Source organism: Paramormyrops kingsleyae, chromosome 4, assembly GCF_048594095.1.
Source record: "Paramormyrops kingsleyae isolate MSU_618 chromosome 4, PKINGS_0.4, whole genome shotgun sequence".
Lineage (NCBI taxonomy): Eukaryota > Metazoa > Chordata > Actinopteri > Osteoglossiformes > Mormyridae > Paramormyrops > Paramormyrops kingsleyae.
The window spans coordinates 45,687,186-45,706,728 of record NC_132800.1 but is presented as its reverse complement, the minus strand read 5'-3'; the positions used below and the strand labels follow the sequence as shown (position 1 = coordinate 45,706,728).

General features: G+C 52.2%; 1 non-coding gene and 4 pseudogenes across 1 annotated transcript; all 5 read right to left on the bottom strand.

Moving 5' to 3' along the window:
* Window positions 1-17,728: 17,728 nt before the first annotated feature.
* Window positions 17,729-17,847, bottom strand: LOC140590154 (5S ribosomal RNA; annotated as a pseudogene).
* A 297-nt stretch (window positions 17,848-18,144) lies between these two features.
* Window positions 18,145-18,263, bottom strand: LOC140590107 (5S ribosomal RNA; annotated as a pseudogene).
* Window positions 18,264-18,560: 297 nt separating this feature from the next.
* LOC140590031 (5S ribosomal RNA) lies at window positions 18,561-18,679 on the bottom strand. The gene has a single exon (XR_011991210.1). It is a non-coding gene; the product is annotated as a 5S ribosomal RNA (ribosomal RNA).
* Window positions 18,680-18,976: 297 nt separating this feature from the next.
* On the bottom strand, window positions 18,977-19,085 carry LOC140590418 (5S ribosomal RNA; annotated as a pseudogene).
* A 297-nt stretch (window positions 19,086-19,382) lies between these two features.
* On the bottom strand, window positions 19,383-19,501 carry LOC140590244 (5S ribosomal RNA; annotated as a pseudogene).
* Between the last annotated feature and the right edge of the window lie 42 nt (window positions 19,502-19,543).

The window sequence follows — 19,543 nt, the reverse complement described above, 5'->3', positions numbered from 1 at the left end:
TAACACTTGTATTGTGGTACATTGGGAAAAGTTCCGCATCGCCTTTGTCAAGCTTTGAAGTGTGCAAAGTAATGCAGCGCTTTTGGCTTTCACTTGGGCAAAGTTACGCGGGGCTTTGTTTGGGCAAAGTTATGCGGGGCACTTGTCGGCCTTGTTTGAGCAAAGTTATGTACAGTACTTGTCGGCTTTGTTTGGGCAACATTATGTATGGTACTTGTCGGCTTTGTTTGGGCAAAGTTATGCGGGGCACTTGTCGGCTTTGTTTGGGCAAAGTTATGCGGGGCACTTGTCGGGCTTTGTTTGGGCACAGTTATGCGGGGCACTTGTCGGGCTTTGTTTGGGCACAGTTATGCGGGGCACTTGTCGGGCTTTGTTTGGGCACAGTCATGCAGGGTTATGGTTAGAAACAAAATGTTTCTTATGACTCATAAGTGGTAATGCATTTAGAAAGAAAGACGCTACCCCAAAAAACACTGCTAGTTACACTGTGGCCAGTTTGGATAGGTTTTGGATAAGTTTGGCACAAGTTGTGTGAATAAAATATAGATTTTCCTACAAATGTGTGGTGATGATGTGTGACAAATTGTTACTTATGACCTATAAGTGGTAATGCATTTAGAAAGAAAGTTGCTACCCCAAAAAACACTGCTAGTTACACTATTGCCATTTTGGATAAGTTTCAGATTAGTTTAGGTTAGGTTTTGGATAGGAAAGGCTCCCAGTTGCACCATTTGCTCTTTCCTCCGTAAAACCTGTTGGGCTGCATCAAATGATATGAAATTGGGCACACATGTAGAAAACAAGTTTGGGAACCAGATTTTTAAAATTGGACCTATTCCAGCATGTAGTTTTTGAAATATTTACAAAAATCCAAGACACAAAGACAGATTTTGTATTTTTCCAGCTGTTTTTGTTATATTCGCATGTCCATAAATTATACACAGGTTATTCATTTCGTTATTGAACTTCCTACAATCAATTGTAAAGGGGTCAACTTTGATTTTAGGTATCAGGCATGTGTCTGTGACTTTTATATCTGAAGTTATAAGGTAATTATTCCAAAGAGGGAAGAAATGCCCCCCCATGCAAGGGGCCCCTGGTGCACTCCATAGGGTTAAACCACTCAGAACGACATCGCCACACATACACCACAGCAGGGAGAGGGGCCAGGGAACGGGGCACGCCCACGCTCCAAGACCCCTACTCACAGGGTGCAGCTGTCCTCATCATGCAGGCGTGGAGTTTAATAAAAAGAAAAAAACCAAGCACAATCAATAAAATCCAATCAAGTAAAACGCCAATTAAAAGGATCAAGAGACCCAACGACGAACAACACAGAAGACGGACAACAAGCAGCACATGACCCACCCGCACATAAAAACCCAAGATAAGCAACCCAAGCAACCCACCTAAAACAGGGAAACAAAAGGAAACAAACAGACCACCCTCAAACCACATCCCAAACCAAATGCCCACCCACAACAGAAACAAAAGGAACCCGGTCCACATAATCACGTAAGAACCGGGGCGTGTCATGAGGCCTGGCAGACAATAACACCTTTGATAAAACCAGTCGCAGTTGATATCGGCACATTAAAACCGGATCTAAAATCACACCCTCGTAGCGGGCCTTGTTGCGCCGCAACCACGCCACGTACTTAGCGACTGCTAAATACAGGTTAAGAAAGGTGCTGGTGGGGTGCACCTTGGGGACACCAAAGAGGAACATGACCTGCCATCCCGCCTCCGTAAAAACAGGCACGGGCCCCACCGCCCGTGACGGGGACACTACGGGACGGCAGCGGCTCTAGAGAAGGGACTGACACCAAGGGAACACTATCAAAAAAGGATAAATACAGAGGAAAACAGAACCAGAAATACAACAAGAACAGCACATGAACAATACTAACGATGGCCATGAAATGTAACACAATGGGGGGGAATCAGTCCGTGTCGCCGCTGTCATCATGACCCAGGCTCGCAGCACGAAGGGCCGCCAAGGCCGCCGACTGCCGCCACTCCTCTTGCCGCCGGAGGGAGTTGGACAGACCAGGTAGGGGGGGCGGACGAACTGCCCCGGGCTGAGACCCCTTGACGTGCTTTAGTTTATACTTTGCCTTACTGAGCTTGTTGACGGGAGACTTGGATGAATCTGGATGACTTCGAGGGGTGACGAAGGGGTCCTGGCCCGAGGCATCCAGCTGGCAGAGCGTGTCGCTCCCAAAGGGGAACAGGGACCAGGGCGACACTGAGGTCTTGGTGGGCTGCTCCTCAAGAGGGAGGGAGGGAGCGGGGGAAGGGGGCCATCAACAGTCCTACCCCCGGCCTGATGGGACGCCGGGCGCGCTTGTCCCGCGGCCTGAGCTGCGGGGATGGACATAGTCAGAGTTGAGAGGGGAGGGGGCTCTGAAAAGAGAGTCTGGGAGACAGGCTGTGGCAGCTCTAGCAGTTCCTCGGAACCCGCAGCTCGGGAGGGCAGCTCCAGTTCATCAGCACCCGACGTCCCAGGATGGTCCTGCATGACCGGGGGGTCTCTGTCCCCCCCAAAGAGCACAGCGTCCACCCCTAGGATGGCACAGCAGGCGGCGGCACAGTCCCGGGCGTAGTGCCCCTGCTGCCCGCAGACACGGCAGACATATTACGGTCAGTCGGCCAGGATGTGGCCCAGCTGCATACACGTTCTGCACAGGCGCACTTGGTTGTCGTGAGCCACCCTGATGTAGCGGGGCCCCTCTGCCGTGTCAAATCGGGCGCTGTAGGGCAGGGACACCACGCTGGCCGTCAGTGTTGGGTTATAACTGAACAATTGGAGGTCTAATATTGCCACCACCATTGAGAACTACATTACCCAGAAGGCACCAGCAAAATGGCTGCCGATTGCTAATAAGAACACCTGAGCAGGAATGGTAGCTCTCAGTCTTCAATCAAGCAAAGGAACAGCGCAGCAAGCTCTACTCATGTATTTACTCCAAAGACACCAATGGTCAGTAAATGTTATTTAGTTTATATTAGTTGCAATGCTTAATTTGTACCTGGAAAGGATCTTGTTTAATTGCTTTTAGACCATTAATTCATGATGTATTTTACAATGGTAAAAAGTTAAAAGACTAAAAGGAAAGAGCTTGATGTTTTAACTATTCAGTTGTTTGAAGTGAGCATTCCATTCTAATGAAATTGATTATTTGATTTAACTTAATTCCTTAGATTAATTTTTTCATACTTAAATGATTACATATATTTAATTTTAAATGATTTTCTGAAATTGTTTATTTGTTTACCTTAATTTAATTAATTTAATTAAAAAGCTCATGTATTGTTTGAATATTTTACAAAATGACATTGTTAACCTCTGTCTCTATGCTTTGAAGGTTATCAACCTGATGTTTCAAACATTGATTAATTTGAAACCAACAAGTTGGAAAATAAAAGTTAATGAAAGGTGAAAGCAAGAGTTGTCCCTGAGTGTCCTTTTGGAGTGAAACTAGAGTGGAACTTAACAGTTGATAACCAACGGAGCAGCTTGGAATGGAGGATAAAGGACTTCATACCAGAAAAGCTGTGGACGAAAAAAGAAATAAAGATGGCAGAAGAGGTCTTGGGGAAGACTGTTAAACTACTGAAGCAGGAGAGGACCAGTGCAAAAAGCAGCTTCACCAAACTGGCCAACTTCATTTCAAGGGGAGCAAACACCATGCTAAAAGCCGAATTAAAGGAGGAATTTGGAAACCTTTCAGACCGGTTTAGGTCAGTGCTTGATTCTAACGAGGACTACAGGATCGGACTGGAGGCTGATGTCAAGGTGGATAAAGAGGCAGAACTTGATGAGCAGCAAGAAACCGACATTAAGACAACCATAAAAGACGCAGAAATTAAAATGGAGGAAGTAAGGGATATTGCACAAACTAACCTGTGGGGAAGATATGGAAAGAACAAACTTAGAACATCGATTCTTGAAGCAGAAGAAGCAATTGAAGAAGCTGACAGAGTTCAAGTCAGAAGTGACATTCTAGTAGGCTATGAAGTCACCTCACCTTATTGGAAGGAAAGATAAATGCAGCCATCTCAGCAATGTCTGAGTGTGAAAGATGGATCCCTGAATCATCAAAAGATGACCTGGATGGGAGACTTAAAAGAACTGAGAGCGACCCACAACAGGCTAAAATTGAGAAAAGCAGAATTTGCCATATCAAGGAGGTTGGCTGATCAAGGCACAATTGGGAAACCTGTCCAACCACCACCACCTGTTGTGAAGATAAAACCAACTACTCTGCCTATCTTCCAGGGAAGTAAGAGAGAGTTCCGCAGGTGGAGAAAGGACTGGGAGAGCCTGCAAAGGCAGGGGGAGCCCACTGGCTCACCTGAAGTTCTGAAGATTCAGCTCCTGGAGAGTGTGAGTGAGACCATTGCAAAAGAACTAAGACTTTCAACCTATACAACGGCAGCTGACATGTTCAGAGTCCTGGACAATAGATACGGCAACAAGTCCACCATTTCAGTTGAAATCCTCGAAGAACTCGACAATATGCCTCCAGTGAAGGGGAACCAGCCGAGTAAAGTCATTGACCTGATTCAATCTGTGGAGAAAGCCCTGGCAGATCTGACAGAGCTGGGGAACGTGGGAGCCATGAAAGCAAGTTACCTGACTTTATAAAAAGAGACTGGCTAATGTTCCTGGTTAACCCTGAACATAATGTCACTGCAGATACTCATTTTGACATGCTCTTGAAATTCCTGAAGAATCAAGAAGAGATATTGGAGAGACTTGAACAACTTAAAATTGTGGACAAGATGGACAAGCCAGAGAAAAGGCATGAAAGAAAGTCTGCATCAACCAAAGCTACAAAGAAAGAAGTTGATGAGGGCTGTGGTGTCTTCTGCAAGAAATTTAAAGCTTTGAAACTGTCCGAAAAGAAGTCTGTTCTAAAGAAATTGGGAGCATGCAGCAAATGCTTAGAACACCATGATGATGACGGATACTGCAGGGAAAAAATTTTTTGCAGGAATGCAGACTGCAAAATGGGACGAACTGATCCAGACCACCATTATTTCCTGTGCCCAAAAACTGAATCCAGAAGAGGAGAAGGGGGCAAAGGTGGAAAAGATGAAAGAGGTAAAGGGAAGTTTACAGAGGAACAGGAGAAGTTCTTGTCACAACTTTCTCCAGAATTAGCAGAGCAGTGTAGAAAGGCATTCACCAACAGATCCTCAGTGACACTCAGAACAGCAGGCCAGTCTGAGCTACTGAAGAAGAATGGGCTAATTGAACTTCCAGTGATCATGATGCTGATGCAGGTGACGGCGAACACAGGTCAAAAGATTGGTACCCTCATTGACCTAGCATCTGACACCAATTACATAACCCACAAAGCTGCTGAAAGATTAGGCCTGAGGAGTGAGGAGAGAACCCTGGTCGTACATGGGGTTGGTGGAATGACCATGCGAGTCAATACAAGAAGGTACCTCCTAAAAGTCAGAGTCAAGACTCCAAAAGGGACTGAAAGAGCACATAAACTAGTCTGCTATGGCTTGGATGAAATTGCAAAGGTATATCAAACAATTCAGCCTGAGAAGTTGAAAAGATTCTTCCCAGATGTCCAGCTCGAAGACCTGAAGAGACCAGCCGAAGTTGAACTTCTCATAAGCCATCGAGAGGGAAGACTTGCACCTCAAAGAGTCAAAGTCATCGGAGATCTTGTTTTGTGGGATAGCCCATTGGGGAAAACAGTGGGCGGAGCCCATCCTGACTTGTTTGAAGAAGTGGAGGTAGCAGCGTATGAGTCAAGAACCCATTTCACTCGCTCCATGCGAACCGCAGCTGTCAGATATCAGGAAATCACAGTTCCAACAACCAAACCAGCCTGGCAACTACAGGAAGATGTGGCTCTGTCCAAATTTACATCTGCCAGTAAACGTGAGTTCCTTGAGTGGTGGCACTGGGACAGCATCGGAGCCGCATGCGAGCCAAGATGTGGAGGGTGTCGATGTGGAAACTGCCCACCAGGAGGAAGAGACATGACCTTAGCAGAGGAGAGGGAGCTTGAGATCATTAAAGGAGGCCTCACCTGCAAGGAAAAGGATGCTCACACAACTACTCCACACTGGGATACAAAGTATCCTTGGACTGAATGTCCTACTTCTCTCCCTAAAAACAAAAGGGCAGTCCAGGCTTGCTTCTTAAGGATGGAAAAGCAACTAAGCCAGGAACCAGAATGGAAAGTCACTTATGCAACCCAGATCTATGAAATGGTCGAAAGAGGTGTAGCCATGAAACTCACCAGTGAAGTTATGGAGAAGTGGACGGGACCAGTGTGGTATGTCAGCCACCTGGTGGCGCCTAACCCTCATTCAGTGACAACACCAGTTCGCATTGTCGAACAGTAGCCAGAAATACAAAGGTGTAAGCATGAATGATCTTCTTCTGAAGGGACCAGATGTCCTTAACCCCATTAGAGCTGTTCTACTAAGATTTAGAGAAGGCGTGCATGTAGCTCTAGGAGACGTAAAGAAGATGTATAACTCTGTCTGGTTAGAGGAGCGAGAGATGCATCTACACAGATTCCTGTGGAGAGACAGCCCAGAAAAGGAGATCTGTGAATACGCAATCACCAGAGTTAACATCGGTGACAAACCCGCTGGTTGCATTGCACAGTTGGCTATGAGGGAGACTGCAAACCTGCCCAAATTCGCTCACTTGGAGGATGAACGAAGAGTTATCGAAGAAGACAGTTATGTGGATGACCTCTTAACCTCCCACAATGACCTGAACAGACTTGACAACATCACAGCAAATGTTAACCCCCTGGGGCCTGAGGCCTTTTTTCCACTTTCGAGGTAGTCTGACATGCCTTGACATTTAAAAATATTTCACCTATCTAAAAAACATTTATCCCAAAGTGATACATTTGCTTTTATTCAGCACAAACTCAGCACCAATAATCTGAGACCTCTTAGAATGTTATTATTCTATTTTTTGTTAAAATCAACTTTAAACATATACTTTTCAAAAGCCTATTTTCAGACATGCTGAGAAATTGTAAAAAATCACATTATAGACATTTCTAGGTAAGACTTTTGAGCTCTGAAGCTTATAGACACAGGGGTTGGCTACACATAGGTGAAAGTGACATTCAGAAATTTTATATGGTTTGATTACTAAAGTGTTAGAACTTTGGAGTGACACTCTCTTTTTCTCAAAGTCAGTGGTCTTCACAATGAATATTGATGAGATAGGTGTCCTCACACCTGTAGTAGTTTGCATACTGTCAATGGCCCATCAGTCTGGAATGTCACTGCACCCCACACCCATCACTTTGGAAAGGCAGTTTGAAACGCAAGAAAAGTAGCAACAATAAAATCCCTTTCACAGTTTATTGATAGATGGAATGAAAAATGAAAAACTGTGACTATATAAATATAGAAAGCGATAAATATGATGCAGTGACTATTATTGACGCTCTGGGGACGAGGGCATCATCGACCGCGTATCTTTCTCGTGTATTTCAGTTTATATCTCGCTGAAATCATTATGTAGAATCATGAAAAAAACACTGACTAAATCCGTTATCTGTCTTCTTTTCAAAACTTCCATTGTCAGAAGTATTAACGTTTTAAAAATTAGGTTAAATAGGCAAAAACAAATCGTGTCATCTTTCTTTGTTTTACTTGCGTCGGGAGCGTGTAGGACCGCTCTCAGCGGAAGATCGCTATTCACGTTCTAAATACGCTGCGTTTGAATCGGCGACCACGTGATTGCAGGCACACAGGCTTAACCCACTGAGCTATGAACACAGGTATGAGCTTCGCTGCTGAAAGTGGCAACACTGGCGCAAAGCTTCAGCGGCAGAGACGTATCCGTGTGCTATATTGTAGCCGATCAGTGTAAACACTACCCAGACATGTGCTCTTGTTTATTTCGGTCACAATGGGCGTATTCACATATTTCTTTACCCAATACTAACTGTCGGATTATCATGTTATTATCATGCGAATAGCGCGATTTGCAAGTGGGTGGGCGATCAGAGCCGCTTCGAGACGCAGACGCTTAAGTCAGTCACTCTTGTTCTTTCAATTCGTATCACGAAGCTGTAAAAATATATTTAGTTTCTACCTATATATATTTGAAAAGTAGACCGTCCAAGGTTTCTGAGAGTATTTTTAAAATGTGTATAGGACAAAAACTCGCGGAGTTATTTAAACGGTTTTGCGAAATTTCTGTCAGATCCCGCCGGCGGGATCGCCGGTCCCAAGGGGTTAAAGAGATTCTAAAAGCTGGAGGCTTCTTCCTTAAACCATGGGTCCGGTCAGGGCAAAGTGGGAGGAACGGAGCTGAAGCAGATGTCCTAAGCCAGGAGCAAAGGAAAACCTTAATTCTTCCAAACCAAATGAGGGAAGGGGACAATGAAGCCCTGGGCATTGGCTACCAAGTGGATGAGGACAAGCTCTACATGCTGACCACAGTGAACTTTTTTTAAAAGGAAGAAGAAAATGCGAGTTGGCAAAGATCTTCTTGAAGAGGAGGTGAGAACTGAAACACCTAACCCATTGACTAGGAGAGCTCTCTTAAGCCAAGTTGCTGCACTGTATGACCCAATTGGCCTAGTTGCACCGGTCAAGCAGAAAGGAGCGATTCTTGTTCGTAAAGCATTCCAAGAAGGAGGGGGCGGCAAACTGACCCAAGAAACCTGGGATCAACCTCTCTCGGAAAGCCTCAGAGAAGAAGCTATACAGCTTTTCGAAGAATATGTGCAGCTTGGTCGAGTGAAATTCCACAGGAGCCTCACACCATCTGACTGGAAAGGAAAACCTTGGGGCATCACATTCTCTGATGGCAGTGACAAAACCTATGGAGCTGTCATGTACTTAAGATGGAAGACAACACAAGGCATTGAAGTCCGGTTAGTGGAGGCCAAAGCCAAACTCACACCCCTGCATCAAAAGGGAGATGCTGTGAAGGCAGAAATCTGTGGTGCAGTCTTTGCAGCTAGGATCAGGAAGCATATAGAGAAGCATGCACGGATGAAGATTGAGAGATGGTTCCATCTATTGGATAGTCAAACAATCCTAGGAGCCATTCAACGAGATAATTATAGATACCAAACTTTCTTCGCAAACAGAGGCTGGGCCAGTGCAAGACTGGTGGTGGATCCGTGGTGATCTAAATATAGCTGACATCATAACAAGAGGAGGCACTCCTGACGATTTGAAGGAGAAGTCCACATGGCAAAATGGACCAGAGTTCCAGAAGTGGCCAGTGGAGAAGTGGCCTATTCATTCAGCTGGAGAAGTTGTACCCCAGGCCAGGGAGAGTGTAAACAAGCTTCAAAGGAATGCATTTTCAGCTGCATTGACCAGAGCTCAAGCCAAAATGAGTCAACATAAAGAAGATCCATTGACCACTCAGGAAAGTCCTTGTCCAAAGGCAAAATCCACTCTGCCAAGAATGAGGCCCACTGGCTGGGTTAAACATCTCGTGGACATAACACGGTTCAGTAGTCTGACCAAAGTGAAGAGAGTAATTGCCTGGATCCGTCGAGCTGCCGAGCAGTGGCTGAAGAGGAATTCAAACCCAAAACAGCCAAAGTGGGAGGCAACAAAATGAGGAAGAAAGCGGTGAGTTGTATTCGATTGCTACGAGTACTTTCTGCAAAAGTGGGCTACCGTCATTGTACAAATCAAGGTAATTTGTGAAATTAAAGGGGAGTGACATCTTTACATTCGTGGCAAGACGCAGGGCCCTCTGGATAAGTTGAAAGTAAGAAACAGCTTACGGCACTTGGTAATCCCAGGCAGTCTCCCAACCAAGTACTAACCAAGCCCGGCCCTGCTTAGCTTCCGAGACCAGACAAAATCGGGCGCAGTTTTTTTTTTTTATTATTAAACCACTCAGAACGACAGTGCCACACATACACCACAGCAGGGGGGCGGTACAGGGAGAGGGGCCAGGGAACGGGGCACGCCCGCACTCCAAGACCCCTACTCACAGGGTGCAGCAGTCCTCATCATGCAGGCGTGGAGTTTAATAAAAAGAAAAAAAACAGGCATAAGCAATAAAAGCCAATCAAGCAATAAAAACGCCAATTAAAAGGAGCAACAGCCCCAACGACGAACAACACAGAAAACAAACGACAATTAGCACATGACCCACCCACACACACAAACCCAAGAAAACCAACCCAAACAACCCACCCAAAACAGCAAAACAAGAGAAAACAAGCGGCCCACCCTCAAAACACATCCCAAACCAAACGCCCACCCACAACAGACACAAAAGGAACCCGGTGCACATAACCATGTAAGAACCGGGGCATGCCATGAGGCCCGGCAGACAATAAAAACACCTTGGATAAAACCAGTCGCAGCCGATAGCGGCACATTAAAACGGGATCTAAAACCACGCGCTCATAGCGGGCCTTGTTGCGCCGCAACCAGAGGACGTATTTGGCGACGGCTAAAAACAAGTTAAGAAAGGTGCTGGCGGGGTGGACCTTGGGAACACCAAACAGGAACATGACCTGCCACCCCGCCTCGGTAAAAACAGGCACGGGCCCCACCGCCCCGGCGATCCTGTCCACCACCTCCAGAGCCCAAACAATAAAGTCAGCTAACTGAGAACATCCGAAAAACATGCGTGTAAGGCCCTCCTCCACTTCCCGGCACACTGGGCAGAGCGGAGACGCGGCAAAGCCCAGTCTATGAAGCCACCGCATTGACCATAGGGCATTGTGCCACTGTCTGTAGTCGAAAAGGGCCAAGGCAGGGTCCGCCGGGCAGACCAGCACGTTCCCCCACAACAGGTCAGGCTCCAGGGCGGGGAAGCGAGAGCTCCAAAAGGCCTGCGCCACTGGGGAGACAAAAGCACGCTGCCTGTAGAGGCGGGCAAAGTCACGGGTGACACACGCCCCCAAAGGGGCGAGGGACCCGGACAGCCGCCTCACGTACACCGCGGGGAAACGGGGGGCCACATCCCGGGGGCCGCCGGCCCGCTCGATGTCACGCACCCACTCCGCGGGAAGGGCAGCCCTCGCTGCCAGACACTGCCTGGCGACAGTGACCCTGGAGGCCCCCTCAGCCACAGCCTCAACCTGGTCATAGACGGCCGCGGGAGGCAGGAAGCCAGGGCGCACCTCATAGAAGAGGTCTCGCACCTGACAAACAACCCACCCAAAACAGCAAAACAAGAGAAAACAAGCGGCCCACCCTCAAAACACATCCCAAACCCGCAACCTGCTGCACCCTGTGAGTAGGGGTCTTGGAGTGCCTCCCACCAGTGCCGGAACTCGAGGGGCCGCCCCTCGGAGAGGACGCGCGGGTTGAGCAGCAGCGGCTGCCGGAGCAGAAGCTGCCGCCCCTCAGGCACCACGACAGTGTGCTCCTGGAACTCAGCCCACGCCAAGAGGAGGTGTGCGTAAAAGGAGGGGATGCCGCGCACCATGCCGGGCCGGAGGCGCATCCAGAGGACGTCCTCGGCCAGCTCCCACCCCGCACACTGTCCTAGCCGGAGCGAGAGCACCGCCTTCCACAGGGAGGGGCGACTCTCGTCCAGGAAGGCTTGCAACATCCGCACACGCAGGGCCTTCGACTGGACCAGAGGGTCCAGGAGGCCCAGGCCACCCTCGGCAGGGGGGCCAATCAAGGTAGCGTAAGCCACCAGGACTCTGCCCCCCCCCCAGAGGAAGCGCAGGACGGCCTTCCGCAGCCTGGCGTAATGTCCGTGGGGCATGTGAGTGACGCTCAGGTGAAACCACAGCACAGACAACACCATTGCGTTCAACAGGAACACCTTCTGCTGCAGCGAGAGGAGACGGCCCGACCACCCGGCCAGCCGCCGCTCCACACCACCCGTCAGATCGTCCCACATCCTCCCCGTCGCATCGTCCGCGCACCTCCCGAGCAGAACGCCCAGGAGGCGCACATCCCCCTCGGCCTCAGTCAGCCCCAGCTCGGCGGGCAGAGGCCCAGCCGAGCCGAGCCGCAGGTAGACCGACTTCTGCAGGTTGACCCTGGCCCCAGTGATGTCACAGTACCGCTGCACGCTGCGCAACGCAGCCCCCACGCTGGCCACATCGGGCACGAGCAGGGTGGTGTCATCAGCGTACTGAAAGACCGGCGGAGCGAAGCATGTCGGGCCGATGGGCACCCTAGCAATGCGACGAGAGGCAGCCACCAGGAGGCCGAGGGGCTCGACCGCCAAGGTGTACAAGGCGGCCGACAGGGGGCAGCCCTGCCGCACCGAACGCGTCATGCGGAAGGGCGCAGTGACGTAGCCGTTACAGGCGACCGCGGTCATGGCGGAGGCGCACAAGAGGCGCGTCCAGGCCAGGAAGCCCGGGCCGAAGCCGAAGACCTCCATCACACGCTGGAGGTAGGCGTGCTCGACCCTGTCAAAGGCCTTGGCGAAGTCGAGCTTCACCAAGTAACCGGGCGAACCCGCCGTCTCCATGAAACCCACCGCCGCCTGCACATCCCGGACAGTGTCCAGGATGGTGCGGCCCGTCACCCCGTACGTCTGGGTGGTGCGGATGAGGGACGGCAGCACCCGACTGAGCCGGGAGGCCAAGACCGAGGCCAACACCTTGTAATCGGTGTTGAGCATGGTGAGGGGCCTGTAATTAGCCAGCTCCCCCCTGTCTCCCGTGTGCTTAAAGAGCATCTTAATCAAACCCAGCCGGATGGTGCCGTGCATCTCACCGCGGGCGAGGACGTCACTATAAAGGGCCTGCAAGATGGGCACGAGCTCCTCCTTAAATACCCTGTAAAAGTCTGCCGTGAGCCCGTCGGAGCCGGGACACTTTCGCGGCCGGAGCCGGTCAATAGCTGCCCCAATCTCATCACAGGACAAGGGGGCGTCACACAGGGCGACGCTCTCGGGCGAATCAGCCCCGTGAGGGGGGAGAGGGCGTCCAGATCGATGCGCTCGCTGGTGAACATAGCGGCCCAGTAGTCCCGCACGACGCGCAGAACACCGGGTGCGTCGGACACCAACTGGCCGTCCGGGCAGCGCACCGAACGGAGCAGCCTCGCAGCCCCCCGGGACTCCTCCAGCGCCCTGAAATAGCGAGGAGAGAGCTCACCAGGGGCGACGAAACGCACCCCGCTCCGCAACGCCGCCCCGGCGTGCCTCCGCTCAGAGAGGAGAGCCAGCTCGTCCTGCAGGGCCGAGACCCGCACGGGGTCCCCTGCATCCTGCTCGAGCGGCAGCAGTTCCAGCTGGAGATCACGCAGCAAGGCGCGCTCCCCCTGCCGAAAGCGTCCGGCTGCGGCCTTCCCGGCAGCCTGTAAAACGGTCGCCACCTCCCGCTTTAACAATTCCCACCCCGCCTGAATATCGAGGGAGAACAGGGGCGACCGCACCCCAGTCCACAATGCGAAGCTCACCTTATCAGTAACGGTACCATCGCTTAAGAGGGAGGGGTTGAGGATCCACGTGCCCCGCCCGCGCTGCACCTCCCCAGAATCGAGCGTGCAAAGGAAGTAATCGTGATCGCTCACGAGACACTCCTGATAGCACACCGTACGGACACGGGCAGCGACAGCAGGGGACACCAGAGCGTAGTCCAGCCTGCTGCCGTGCATCACGCCCCGGACACGCTGCGTCCTGGAAAGGACACGACGGTCAGGGTTGCGATCCCTCCACAGGTCCGTGAGATGACAGACACGCATCAAGCGGAGGAGAGCTGCTCGCCCCGCATCGGCCCGCACGACTGCCCCCCTCCGCACGTCCAGGCGAGAGAGGGAGATGTTGAAGTCCCCGACCACGAGAGGACAGGGCCACCGCGCCACACGGGCAGCCAGGCGGTCGAAGAAGGAGGCACACCGTGCCCCATCATTGGGCGCGTGCACGACCACGACGGTGCAGGCGAAACCCCCCTCCAGACAGAGCCCGACAGCCAGACACTTGCCCTCCCCGTCCGAGTACAGCAGGGATGCCGACTGGACACGCGGGCGGCGACAGAGCAGCGCGACACCCCAACCGACGACACCTGGCCCGACGGAGGCGGTGGAGAAGAAGACATCGCCCGACCATGCGTCCCGCACTCTATCAATAAAAGGCCCATCCCACCCAGTCTCTTGCAAACACACAACGGACGAGTCACAACACGAAGTTAAAACTGCCTGGGCCTTAGCCCAGGAGCGCAGCCCCCGGGCATTGAGGGAGGTCAGAGTCAGTGTCATTGGGATAAAAGAGTCTCTGTTAGGCACCAGGCAGGGGACACATCACACAGACAAGACACCGGCACAGGAGGTAAAAGCCACACATACCCAGATAAAAGCGGGACGCTCCCAGCCGAACAGGCCCACCCAGACAACCACCCCACTAACCCACCCTGATGGTGGAGCGATGTCGCGGGAATCACACAGGTAAAAGGGACAAGCAACACAATAAGAACAATAAAAGAAACCATAAAAAGAACCATAAATACAATAAATAGGCGGGCCGTAAAAGAACACAATAAAACACAAGCAATCAATTAAAACGCACGGGACCTAGGGGACGGGGAGAAACGGGGACGACAGCGGCGTTAGCAGAGGGGGCAAAAGGCGACACGGACACGGTGATGGTACAATGAAAACAAAAAACCAAAAAACAAAACCGGGGCGGCAGAAAAGCAAAACACAAGAAAAGACAAGAACCACGGGAAACAGGAGTCAATGAAGGGGGTTGGCAAAGGAACATCAGTCCGTGTCGCCGCTGTCGTCATGACCCGGGCTCGCAGCACGCAGGGCCGCCAAGGCCACCACCGCCGACCGCCGCCGCTCCTCCTGGCGCCGCAGGGTGTTGGTGAGGCCCGGCAGGGGGGGCTGATGAGACGCCCCGGACCTAGACCCCATACAAAAACGGAGCTTGTGCCTGGCCTTGCCAAGCTTATTCACCGGGGCCTTTCCCGAGTCGGGCTGGGTCCGTTGGGTGACGAAGGGGTCCGGGTCCAGGGCATCCAGCTGACGCAGGGTATCAGTGCCGAAGGGGGGAATGCCGGACCAGGGCGACGCCAGGGGCTGGACAGATGGAGGCAGAGGGGGGGGGGAAGAGGGAGCGGGGGCTGGGGGAGGGGGGCCATCCACAGTCTCACCCCCGGCCATCCGGGACGCCGGGCGCACTTCACCCGCGGCCGGAGCTGCGGGAAGGGACGGGGTGAGAGACGAGGGCGGGGCGGGCGGGGGCTCCGAAAACAGGGACTGGGAGACAGGCAAGGGCACTGGCAGCTCCACGGGGACCGCAGCTCCGGAGGGCAGCTCCATGTCCTCAACGCCCGACGCCCCAAGGAGGTCCTGTGCGGCCGGGGGGTCTCCGGCCCCCCCAAAGGGCACAGCGTCCACCCCCACGACGGGACCCCCACTCACCTCTCCCCCTGAGCCAGCCACAGGAGCAGCGAGGTGGTTGTTCGTCACAGGATCCAGGCAGTCAGCGGCAGCAGCCACAGGGGGTGTCGAAGGCATGGCGATGGCGGCAGCAGTACTGGGGACCTGGGGCGGAAGGAGAGACACCCCCTCGTCCCCCCCAGCGTGAGAGCCCGGGTCAACCCCGTCCCCGGCAGCGGAGGCCGGCCCGTCCCGACCAGGGGCGCCAGGGCAGGTGCACAGGGCGGCGGCCTTGCGGCAGCCGGCACAGCGGGCGGCAACACAGTCACGGGCGTAGTGCCCCTGCAGCCCGCAGACACGGCACACGTACTGGGGGCACTGGGCCACCACGTGCCCCGGCTGGAGGCACATCCGACAGAGACGGACCTGATTGTCATGGGCGACCCTTATGTAGCGGGGCCCCTCGGCCGTGTCAAATCGGGCACTGTAGGGCAAGGACACCACGCCGGCCGGGAAACGCACCCTGACGCAGCGGGTGCCGTCAGTGACCCGAGTGCCGGGCAGGAGCCGACGGCGCACCGGGAGGATGGGCTCCACACCCCATGCCGCAAGGCGATCGAGGATGACCTGATCGGGCACATACGCAGGCAGGTGCAGAAAGGAGACCACGCGCTCCGCCTGACAGAGGCGTCTGACCGGGCAGAGCTTGCCCTGTATGGTGAGGCCACCCTCAATGAGCTCGATGTATTCGGGGGCGGTGAAGGTAACCTCCACTGCCACGTTAGGGGCCGGGCACACGGCCAGCAGGGCGTCCTTCGGCACCAACAACAATATCGCCTTCGCCACCTCCAGCAAAGGCACGCTGTCAAACGCACTCAAGTCTACGGAGGCAGTGGCCTCCTTAGTATAAGGCCCCTTTGGGGCAGGGCCCTCGTCCCAGGCGCCTCGTGGCGCCGCACCCTGGCGCAGGACACCCGCACGCACCCCCGTGCCCACGCGCACACCTGCACCCGACCGGCCTGAGCCACCCTCCCAGCATAGCTGTCAGGCGGAGAGATGGCACCGCCGACCCCCGCACCAGCACCATCACCGGCCCCACCGCTCACCTTAGCGGGCGCCGCTCCCGACCCGGAAGCCGTCGCCGCCGCCGCCGCCCTCTTACGAGAAACAACCTTCACCCACTCACCGGGCCCCTGGTCACCCAGACCAGGCGGCTCCACCGCCATATCTACCTCCATTTCCACCCTACTAAAATCATCCAGGGAATAATCCCTACCAGTATCCAGCGCCCGTGCAGCCGCGGCTGCACGCGACACGTCATCACCATCATCATCACGGAACGCCCGTGCAGCCGCGGCTGCACGCGACGTGGATGGCTGCGGCTGAGCAGCCATGATCAAACGAGTAAGGGGAGGAGGGGGGGCAACCAACAAGGGAGCCCGGAGGACAAAACAAACAAGCAAGCAAGGGGGAAAAAGAAAAGCCGGTAAATAATAAACGCACAAAACACGGAAGTGGAAAACAAAACACAAGACCGGCGAAAAAAAATCGAATGACAAGCCTCTCTCCCTAGCACAATAAAACGGCCAGGGAGAGGGGAAACGAACTGGGGCAGAAAGGAAAAGAAACAGTGATCCAAAAATAAGATAAACCAGAGCAAACTACAACGGATGAAAAACGCGCACAGAAACGGAGGGCGAAAACAAAACACAAATCAGGGGCGAAATAAAGGGTGACAAGCCTCCCCCCCCGGCCCAAAATGAGGCCAGGGAGAGGGAAAACAGAACCAGACTAAACAGAAAGGGAATAAACGCTGAAATAAAGGAGAAAAAGCCTAATTGGCAAACCAGGAAGTAAACGCGCAGCGCGCAAAGAAAGCCAAACGAACAGAAAGAAAAGCAAAAAAAGACACAGAAAACAAGTGACAAGCCTCCCCCTCCGGCGCAACAAAGCGGCCAGGGAGAGGGGAGGCTAACCAAGGCAAAACGAAACCAAAACAGTTATTAAATAAAACGGAAAAAGAAACGTAAAACCAAGTGAACTGCAAAGGCAAAAAAAAAGCACCACCACACACACACTGAGCCGCGCAGGATCAGGCACGATCATGCGCAGTCGGAACGGTATGGCCGTATGCGAGGGAAGCGGCCAGAATCAGCACTTTTGTTTTCAGTTGAGGGTTAACTGAGAGTCGCACCGAGAGAAGAGCAGACGTCGATGCGTCATTGATGTCAAGATATCTTTGAGAAAGTCGTTCTTAAAATGACGAAGAAAGCGGTGAGTTGTATACGATTGCTACGAGTACTTTCTGCAAAAGTGGGCTGGGACTGCCGTCGTTGTACAAATAAAGGTAATTTGTGAAATGAAAGGGGAGTGACATCGTTCAATTCGTGGCAAGACGCAGGGCCCTCTGGAAAAAGTGAAAGTAAGAAAAAGTTTACGGCACTTGGTAATCCCAGGCAGTCTCCCAACCAAGTACTAACCAAGCTCGGTCCCGCTTAGCTTCCGAGATCAGATGAGATCGGGCGCAGTCGGAACGGTATGGCCATAAGCGAGGGAAGCGGCCAGAATCAGCACTTTTGTTTTCAGTTGAGGGTTTATTGAGAGTCGCACCGAGAGAAGAGCAGACGTCGATGCTGCATTGATGTCAAGATGTCTTTGAGAAAGTCGTTATTAAAATGAGGAAGAAATCAGTGAGTTGTATACGATTGCTACGAGTACTTTCTGCAAAAGTGGGCTGGGACTGCCGTATTTGTACAAATAAAGGTAATTTGTGAAATGAAAGGGGAGTGACATCTTTACATTCGTGGCAAGACGCAGGGCCCTCTGGATAAGGTGAAAGTAAGAAAAAGCTTACGGTACTTGGTAATCCCAGGCAGTCTCCCAACCAAGTACTAACCAAGCCCGGCCCCGCTTAGCTTCCGAGATCAGACGAGATCGGGCGCAGTCGGATCGGTATGGCCGTAAGCGAGGGAAGCGGCCAGAATCAGCACTTTTGTTTTCAGTTGAGGGTTAATTGAGAGTCGCACCGAGAGAAGAGCAGACGTCGATGCGGCATTGATGTCAAGATGTCTTTGAGAAAGTCGTTCTTAAAATGAGGAAGAAAGCGGTGAGTTGTATACGATTGCTACGAGTACTTTCTGCAAAAGTGGGCTGAGACTGCCGTCTTTGTACAAATAAAGGTAATTTGTGAAATGAAAGGGTAGTGACATCTTTACATTCGTGGCAAGACGCAGGGCCCTCTGGATAAGGTGAAAGTAAGAAAAAGCTTACGGCACTTGGTAATCCCAGGCAGTCTCCCAACCAAGTGCTAACCAAGCCCGGCCCCGCTTAGCTTCCGAGATCAGACGAGATCGGGCGCAGTCGGATCGGTATGGCCGTAAGCGAGGGAAGCGGCCAGAATCAGCACTTTTGTTTTCAGTTGAGGGTTTATTGAGAGTCGCACCGAGAGAAGAGCAGACGTCGATGCGGCATTGATGTCAAGATGTCTTTGAGAAAGTCATTATTAAAATGAGGAAGAAAGCGGTGAATTGTATATGATTGCTACGAGTACTTTCTGCAAAAGTGGGCGGGGACTGCCGTCGTTGTACAAATAAAGGTAATTTGTGAAATGAAAGGGGAGTGACATCTTTCAATTCGTGGCAAGACGCAGGGCCCTCTGGATAAAGTGAAAGTAAGAAAAAGCTTACGGCACTTGGTAATCCCAGGCAGTCTCCCAACCAAGTACTAACAAAGCCCGGCCCCGCTTAACTTCCGAGATCAGGCGCAGTCGGAACGGTATGGCCGTAAGCGAGGGAAGCTGCCAGAATCAGCCCATTTGTTTTCAGTTGAGGGTTTATTGAGAGTCGCACTGAGAGAAGAGCAGACGTCGATTCGCCATTGATGTCAAGATGTCTTTGAGAAAGTCGTTATTAAAATGAGGAAGAAAGCGGTGAGTTGTATACGATTGCTACGAGTACTTTCTGCAAAAGTGGGCGGGGACTGCCGTCATTGTACAAATAAAGGTAATTTGTGAAATGAAAGGGGAGTGACATCTTTATATTTGTGGCAAGATGCAGGGCCCTCTGGATAGAGTGAAAGTAAGAAAAAGCTTACGGCACTTGGTAATCCCAGGCAGTCTCCCAACCAAGTACTAACAAAGCCCGGCCCCGCTTAGCTTCCGAGATCAGACGAGGTCGGGCGCAGTCGGAACGGTATGGCCGTAAGCGAGGGAAGCGGCCAGAATCAGCCCTTTTGTTTTCAGTTGAGG